The sequence below is a fragment of the Phoenix dactylifera genome, chromosome 18, assembly GCF_051530095.1.
Source record: "Phoenix dactylifera cultivar Ajwa chromosome 18, Ajwa_hap1_PhDact_Kaust_v1.1, whole genome shotgun sequence".
Lineage (NCBI taxonomy): Eukaryota > Viridiplantae > Streptophyta > Magnoliopsida > Arecales > Arecaceae > Phoenix > Phoenix dactylifera.
This window is the reverse complement of record NC_143207.1, coordinates 4,113,102-4,123,082: the sequence shown is the minus strand read 5'-3', so window position 1 is coordinate 4,123,082 and position 9,981 is coordinate 4,113,102.

The window sequence follows — 9,981 nt, the reverse complement described above, 5'->3', positions numbered from 1 at the left end:
TTGCTTTGCTACCATGGAAGAAGAGGAGGATGAAGACCCCTTGCTGCCGTGGAGGAGGAAGAAAGAAGAGGAGGCGTGGAGAGGAAGAGGAGAGAATTAATTCATAACTTCTCCCTTGCTACCCTTTTATTGATTGGGTTTAGGGCTCCTCCTAATCTTATTAGGAGTATGGGACTATAACCCACCCTTGGATTAATGCCAAGTGTCCAATCCTTGTGCTCATAGATACATGACATGTGTCTATTTAATCAATTGATTAATTTTCTAATCATATTAGGATTTCTAATCTTATTAGGAGAATTAATTGATTTGGGAGCATGCATCCTACGACGCCATGTGGACTTTAAAGTTCGCATTGTGTGAACATGACTTAAGTCATATTCATCCTACAACGACATGTGGTCTTTAAAATCCGCACAAATTTTGGTTTAATCAAATTGACCCAATCATGAACCCAAATCAATTTGGGTCGAACCCAATTTGATTTGGCTCATTAAATCAGCCCAATTGCAATCCAATTGTAATCAATTCCATTTAATTCTTCTTCCATTAACTCACTAACACTTAGTGGGTTAATTCAATCACCAATCATATTGATGATTGATTTCTATTATGATTCCAAATCACAATTATAATAGTCTGACTAATTAAATCCTCTATGTGTGTGACCCCGTAGGTTCTATTCTGACTGGTAGTGAGAAATATTGAGAACTTCATCTCAATATCACTGAAACTCCTTTCAGTGGACTGAAACGATTTCAGTTCTACTCTTAGGGTTCACTGATCATCAAGTGAATGCCTTCGACTCTCACAATCCACTAGTGACACCTAGCAGTATGTGGTAGCAACCCAGCAGAATAAAATATCTGAACCTCTTGGTGCAGTTAGCGTATGATACAGTCCCTCTATCATGAATCCCGATGTGATGGAGGTTATGGATATCTCGTCAAATTCCATCGTCTGTCATATGTCAAATTTATACGACTTCCAGTTCGAGATATGGAAAACTCTTTTTCCAAAATACCTGGCCAGAAATTTATCGAGCTCAGTCTCATAAATCACATAGGATCACTCCTAATCTATCAAGGTCGATAGATCCCATCTAAATGCAATCCTATTCCAAAATGAACCTACTGCAGCCAATTCGCACTACAAGTACCCGAATGACTAGGGTCCAAGTTCACATGCTCGTCAAACTACAGCAACCTCACAGTGAATAGCCGAGGCATCGCAGGTCAAAGGATCAGTCATACAACTGCAGCATAAGTAGTCACTGACGAGTGGATAGACATCCATGTGACTACTATCTTTGGTCATGCTCAGTATCTTGTTCTCTAATAAGTACTTGCATAATCACTCCAGTGTCTCTACACCATGGACTCGAGACTCGTCCATCTGACTAAGTGATCTGTGCACTAATCTCAGCGGATCGATCACCGTCCCTTGTGATGTATCCATCGATCAGGAGCATTTAGAAATTAATCCCTAATGACACATGCCTCAAATTCTCAACTTCTTGAAATTATGTGCCATCATCTATTAATTTTTTGGACGATTCATGGACACATACAAACATGAATGAAAAATAAATTGCCCAATCTTATTTATTAATAAGTATCAAATTATAAATTTATACCCCAGATTACAAATATGCGTCAGCCACATTGGCTTCTAGGGCATACTTCTAACATGGACTACATGGGACGTAGTCCGACCGCCTATAGGTTCATGAGGGATCTGAAGGAGGATACAGATTTGGTTCAAGTCTCCTTATTGAAGGCGACTAAACAGATGAAGAAGTGGGCTGACATAAAGCGACGGGCAGCTGAATTTCAGGTTGGTGATCGGGTATTAGTGAAGCTTTTGAAGGGTTTTAACATTTCATAATGCGCAGCGGAAGCTAGGAATTTTAAAAATTTCTTAATAAAGTCCCTTAACATGAAACCCTTATAAGCCTAGATCACCTTAATGGTAACAATCAAACAATATAAATATAAATACTGAAATAGAAAAATGCCTGTAACGCTAAATCCAAGTTTGTAAAATCTCCACGAGGCGTCCAAGTATCCGCCCTCCAACAGTGATCCACACGAAAAACTTGATCAAGACTTTAGCTCCAAAAACTTTTGATCCTTAATGCAGAATTTTTCTAAAGAACTCTAATGGCTTGCTTTCCTTCCTTTCTAATTTTTTTCTTTTTCTAAATATCTTTCTAAGCTATTTGTCCTAAAGAAGACCTCCTTGTCTTAGATTAGGACAACATAAGAGGGATGTTAGAAAGAAAGAAGGCTTGTAAGAAAGAAGGAAAAGAGAGAGAGAGAGTTGGATTGGAATCGGGATGAATTAAATCACCGGAAGCGATTTTCTTTTATAGATGGCGTGGGGACGCATCACCAAAGGATGCATCCCATCCACACATCCTTCAGATGGGGCGTGATAAGAGGAGAGGAGGCGCCACAAAAATAGGGAGAGGCGTATTCATGAAGAGGCGTGATAAGATGAAGCGCTAAATAAGGCGCTTCATTCTTATCCAAACGCCATGTGGTCCCCTCCCTTCTCACGCATGAAAAATAGGGGTAATCCTTGTCCATTGATCAAAGCCTTGATGGTGATCCAAAGGCCTTAATTGATGGCGCCATATATCCCTTAGAAGTGATGAAGAGAGAATAATTAAATGGATAAGATCAAAGGGTGTCTTTCATCCTTATCCATTTAAAGCTCACGCCTCACTTCTCTTCACGCCATTAGATGTTGACCAAGTCAACATCACAAGTCCATCATGCCTCACATCTTTTGATGCATCTCCATATGATCCAAGGGCTTAGGATCAAGGCGCCATCATGAAGGGGAATTAAGTGATCATCCAATGGCTCTAGGATGATCCAATGGTTCTCCTTCATGGCGCCATCCAATCATCCCATTATATCTTCATCCAATGGCTGATGAAGATCCAATGGTCATGATTAAAAGCCACATCTAACCCAATCCAATTGGGTTCAAACCAAATCACCATTATGTCTTCATCCAACGGTAGATCAAGATCTAATGGTCTAAATTGAATGATTTATCAAATCTAATCCAATTAGACTCAAAACAAGCTAATTAGATCCCAACTCTTGGCTAACCTATATTAGAACATGATCTAATCAAATTAGATCAATTAAGAATCAGATTCGAATCCAATTCGAATCAGGAGCTAAGGGTTTGCAACACCTGCTAGGATGTCTATCTTACAAACATGATCTAATCCAATTAGATCCTTGATAAGTTTTTTTGTGTGTGACCCATTGGGTTCCATACTTAGCCAGCAATAGGTGTGAGTGCGAGTCGACCCAACTTGATTAGAACTCTTCTAATCGATTTAGGTCCAAACTGCGCGATCCCGAACTTAACAATTAGAATTCTTTCTAATTGGTGATCGAATTAATCTCTTTAATTCAATCAAACTTATAAGACAAGATTGACGTCTAGCAACGTGTCATGTCTACCGAAAAAATATGAAACTTGGTGGAAATACCAAAAATACCCTTTAGTGGCAAGTTACCATGCAATTCAATCCTTTAATCAAACTGCATCCCGAATATGTATATGAGTATGAATATATGTCAAACTCAATTTCATATTCATATATATTTCTCAATCTTCTAATGATAATTCGAATAATGAAATATTAGAAACTCTTTCTAATTTTCGTTGTGCTTTGATCAAAGGCTCTCTGAATTATCATATGATTAGTATAAATAGGATGCAATCTTCTCTTACTAAAAGTGATTAATTCCTTATTGACCTACTCATAACCTTCGTACACAATCCACCATATCCAGAAGATCTCGTACACAACTTATTGTCATGAATGAGTGTAAACCAAAATATGGATTTATGTGCATAAGATACTATGGTGATCTCAGGTCAAAGGATCAGTTGTACAACTTCTACTAAGAGAATCATCTTTTGATATGTAAGTAAGACTTCATAAGATTTCTCTTTGTAGGTCAATTCAGTGAATTCATTCCTCTAATGAGCACCCACATCTTTGTATTAGTGTGTCCACACAAGTGATTGTAAGATCAATCACCCTCTGCACCGAGCATACATAAGATGTGCCAGTCTTTCCGGTAAACATTGATCTCCGACTCAATGTATCAATGACTGGAAATATTTAAGATTAGGATTTTAGGATTTTAGGTCTCACTAGTATGATCTCATCATAGCCTCAAAATCATTGCTCTAATCTAAGGGGTTTATCACAAATATAATCAACAGCATATGATAAAACACAATGCCTTTATTTATATTTAAATTTCATGTATATGATTTGGAAAATCAAAAGAAAACCCTTCGCAATACATATTGCGATTGGCTTGTAGGGCATCTACTCTTTCAGCTTTACCATCACATGAAATTGAAGTCGGGCTACCACAAAGCACTCGTGAGGAGGTATGAAGGTCCCTTCATCATCACACATCGAATTGGAGAAACAGCGTACCAATTATTGCTGTCTTCCAAGCTGAAAGTACATCCGGTGTTCCACGTGTTCCTGTTGAAATCGTTCAAAGAGGACACAATTGACTCTTCTCGGGCTCAAAGCGGGCGAGCTCCAGTGGCTGTACGAGTTCATTACACCAAGAAGGTTTCTGAAATCAAGGCAGACAGGGAAAGGGTAACCATGTGCAATCTTAATCCGATGGAAAGGAGCAAGCTGGAAATATGGTAACGAACTATAGCAGTTCAAGGACATCATCAATGAGTACCACCTAGTTTCATCGGGGGCGACATCGGTTTAGGTGGGGGAGGGTGTCACGACTCCTCGAATCGGGGCTGGACCGGACGTGAATCAAGGTGTAAACCAGATCGGGTCGCTGGACGGTTTCAAGGTCTGACCGGGCTTTCTGGAGATTTGGGTAACTTGGAGACCAAATCTGGGCCCAAGGATCACCTAGGGAAATATGTGCAAGATCTAGGAGGAATACCTAAGAGCATGGGGCCGGGGGCACGTGCTCCAAGGCATGTATTGGCAAGAATACATGCTGGTTCATCATTAGGAGGAAAGCTGCTGCAACGAGTCTGATCAGTATTGTGGGCTTATGTCGAAGCATGGACTGAATCCGAGAAATTGGGATGCATGAAAATGTGTGCCACTGATGGAGGTACGTGGCATAAGTCTTCAGAAGGCAAGGGACACGTTTTAACACGTTTTCATAACTGAAAGATGTATGGTTAGAAAATGTGGCTGTAACGTTGTTTCCACGCATTCTCATGTTGTGGGGCATTTCAGAAACTCTACAGAAGTCTGTTCAAAGTGGGAAAGGTGCCATCTAGAAGGATTTTTCGTCTTGAATTCAACAAATCTAGTTTTGTGATAATCCGAGTTTGGTTGGGGCACGAACTTGGCCGTTTCATCTGATTGTACAGAATCCTACGGGAATGGGGGTTTTCCTATCTTATCTAGGATTTATCCTTATCTTGTACATGGGAAGTGGAGTTCATGAGGGACTTGTAATTGGAGGTTGCTCCTCTATAAAAAGACCCTCAAAGGGGAGGGGTTGGTATCAGGTAGAGCTGGAGAGACCAGAAGAGTTTATTGTAATCAGTTGAGTGGTTATTCAATAAAGTTCTCTTCCCCTGTATTTCTCCTTCTCCTTCGTGGTATTTTTTGATATCGTGCTTCGCTGCATTATTGTTGTTAGGCGTGACCTAAGTCATAGAGACTAGGTTCCCATGCGAGGAAGGCTGATCAGTTTCTCTTCGGTAGACCGAGCCGCACGTTGTTGGGATCCGCTCTGAGATCCCTTCGTATGTGACACTGTGCCTCTTGAACTCTTCAAGGCTTCCTCAGTTATTACCAACATGTTTAACAATTCAAGTTTGGTGCATTCAATCTTGTTAATGTGGTAAATTTACTATAAACTGCCCATATGAAGAAGGAAGAGATTGCAGGATTAAATCAGTTTGCAATTTCTTGTGCATGTTCATGTCGAGCTTCTCAAGCTCTTCCAAGTCCTTTATCATGGTTAAACCATGATCATGGAGAGACTGCCCATTGTACATCTTGGCCTTAAAGAGCCTCTTGGATACTTCAAACCGAGCTGTGCGACTCTATTCACCATACAACTCTTGCGGGTGATTCAATATGTCCATGGCAGTCTTCATGTTCTTATTACTGGCATTGTAGTTCGTTGGACATAGATGCCAATATGTAGCACCTAACTTTATTGTCATTGTCCGTCCACTTAGCATGCGTCTCACGCTGTGTAATAGTCAGACGGGCTAGTAACACCAGGGTGTCATGGTCCAGTACATACCCTAATTTCTCACAACTTAAAATAATTTTCAAGTTGCAGAGCCAATCCTTATAATTGGGTCCGGTCAATCAGTTGTTCTCAAGGATGCAGGTCAAGAGATTAGAGGCCGACATTTTTATCTACAGAGAATAAAAATTCTAGTTAGAATTTTGTACTTGAATATGAATTTTTATTTGTTTTAGGAACTTTTAAAACAAACATCTTCCACTATTTCTTCGAATCTCCTACACTCCTCTAGTAGAGAAATAAAAACTGCGCCTCTAGATTTCAAGTGGGGTGCTACAGTCCCACCAATTTACATGTCACCTCACCTAACAGTTATTGGTGATACATAAACGATGAGTGTACAACTCTTTGTATAATACTTCTTAAGCAAGTTGTAGCCCACTTGGTCTCCAAGTCATAAGGCCTCACCTAACAGTTATTAGTCCTATTCCTTGGTTAAGTCAGACCCACCATAATTTCCGCAGAAGTAAAGTCGTCATTAGATCATCACCTAACAGTTATTAGTCCCCAACCCTATTTTTATCCCCACAACATCGCATGCCAATAAAGAGGTCCAGTTCTCTAATGCAACTTGCCTACTGTGTCCAACTGAGATAAATTAACGCCGGAAAGACCTTAGCAACTCTACTATGGTGGAAGATCTCTAGACTTAATATTAGGAAATCTAGTCTTAGTGATTCCAACTTTGAACTTTTCATAGGAGGTAATCGATCAATTGGCCAGGTAAGCAAGTGGAAGGCTCCACTTACTTAGAGAGTAAGGTCCTAATTAAGTAACCACATTTGATACTTTCCTAAACACTAATTAGATCAATTAATCAAATATGGCTAGCTCAATGTATCGTTCACTCTCGACTGATTGAGGAGCTTTTAGGTCTCGATTAGGGTTTACATCTTATGTAAATGTCATAATTGTTTTGGTCTTTTTCATATCTTATGCGAATATGAAACTCCTTTCATATGTTATGTGTTTACATCTTATGTAAATGACATATATGTTCAAGTTTACATCCTATGTAAATTTGTTTAGACCTTATTCACATCTCATGCGAATATTGTTTAACATATATATACATCTCATGCATATATCAATTTTATTTTAAGCATAAGCCTAAACAAAATTATCCTTTAATGATCATGAATTCATAATTTGATCATACCTCATGCATCTCATGCATATAATTTTCAAATCTGAAAGTTTTAATTAAATATGCGATCAACTAAAATTTTGATCATGCAAGATATGATTTCAATTATTGTAATCTTATTGTAATAAAAATTAATTATGCAAGATCTGGATTTTAAAACAAAAATCAGCATGCTGAAATCTGAAATTTCAGCACACAGAAATTTCAGCAAGCATATAAAAATTTTAGATCTAAATTAAATCATAATCAAATCTATTAATCTTAATCTAAATTTCAAAAATGCGGCTCTGATACCATTGTCAGGTTATCCCCACACGCGTTGCGACGATCGCAGTGGAAAGCCACGCGTGGAGTTGTTCATCTCATGAACATCCTAGAGAACGTAGATTTTAAAAAAAAATTCTGAGTTCTCTAACTCAGAAAATTATGAAATCTTAAGAAAAGATTAAAATTAAAGACTAGATTAATTTTCAGATCTACTATTCAGAATTATAAAGACCATATCTTTATCTTTGAGCGGGTAGATTTTCACCGCTATCTGATGATCGTTGGATTTGGTTCGTTTGAAGCCGCACAAGCGTCTGGCCTCTATAGGTATCTACACGAGGTACAGATCATTCCAAGATCTTATCAGGGTGCTAGCTCTTTTGCAAAGATCACCTTTGATGGCTGATTTCCGCTCTCCTTAATCAACCCTTTGATTGCTTTGAAAGGAAGAAGAGGGCGCAACTCTTCTTTTCTTCTTTCTTGCTTACGGCTGGAGGAGGAAGAGGAAGAGGGTGGGCGGCTGAAACAAGGGATCTCCAATACTCTTAAGCCCTCATGTCCCCTCTCCTTTTATAGGCATCTAATGCCCATCTAAACAAGTAATAATTTCAATGAGAAATCACTCCTTGATTCATCCCTCCAAATTCTACCACACTCTTTACTTAATTCTTGCACACCCCTTACTTAATTCTTCTACATCCCTTACTTAAAAGAGATTGGAGAGAATCAAGGGCTCTCCTTGAGCCGTGTGGCGATCCAGGGGAAGAGGAGAAAGAGGAGGGGCGGATGCCCCTCCATGTGGCATGTGGAACCAAAGAAGAAAAGGAGGGGGATGCCCCCTCCTTCCTTTGGGCGTGAGACAAGGAGGACGCCCCTCCTTGTTTTTCTCCCTTATTATGGCCTGCATGAAGGAAGGATACTCCCTTCCTTTCATGCTAAATTTTCTAATCCAATTAGGAAACATTTGGTTCCTCTTGATTAATTGAATCCTAATCCAATTAGAACCCAATGTGTCCTCCATATTAATTTATATGAATCCTAATTCAATTAGGATCCAAATTGAACTTCATGAATTAAGTTCCTTATCTAATAAGGAGTTCTAATTGATTAAGCCTAATTGAATCAATCAAATTACAATCTAATTGCAAATCCTTCTTCTTTAACTCACTAACTCTTTAGTGGGTTAAATCAATTGTCAATCAAATAGACAATCAAGATCTATTGTGATTCTAAATCGCAATCCAACCATCGGAATGATCAAAACCTCTTATATGTGTGACTCCATAGGTTCTATTCTATTTGGTAGTGAGATATATTGTGATCTCTATCACAATATCATTGAAAACTTCTTTCAATATGTTGAAACAATTTCAACTCTTCTCTTCAGGATTCACTGATCATCAAGTGAATACATTCGAGTTTCATAATCCACTAGTGACACCTAGCATCATATAATGGCAACACAGTAGAACGGAATGGATAAACATCTAGATGTAGTTAGCGTATGATACAGTACTTCTATCGTGGATTCTGACATGACAGAGGTTATGGATAACTCGTCAAACCCCATTGTCTGTCATATGTCAAATTTATTTGACTCAAGTTCGAGATTGGAAAACTCTTTTTCCAAAACTGTCCTGACCAAGATTTTTCGAACTTAGTCTCATAAATCACATAGGATCACTCTTAATCTATCAAGATCGATAGATTCCATTTAGATGCAACCTTAATCCGATAGTGAACCTACTGCAGCCAATTTACACCATAAGAATTCTTAGGACCCATGTTTATGTGCTCGTCAAACTATAGTAAACTCACCATGATTAGCTGAGGCATCGCAGGTCTAAGTACTAGTCATACAACTGCAGCATCAAGTAAGTCACTGACGAGTGGATAGTCATCCAAGTGACTTCTTGCTTTCGTTACACTCAGTACTCTTGTTCTCTAACAAGCACTTGCACAATTATTCTAGTGTCCTCACACTGTGGACTTAAGACTCGTCCATTAAGAAAAATGATTTGTGCACTAATCTCATCGAATCGATCACCGTCCTTCGTGATGATCCATCGATCAGGAGCAATTTAGGAATTAACTATCTAATGACACATATCTTAAATTCTCAACTCTTGAGAATATGTATTATTATCTTATTAATTCCTAGGATGAATCATGGATACATAACAACATGAATGAACAAAATGCCCAATTTTATTAATCAATAAAAAGGTCAAGTACAAATTTTATGTCCCAGAACAATTA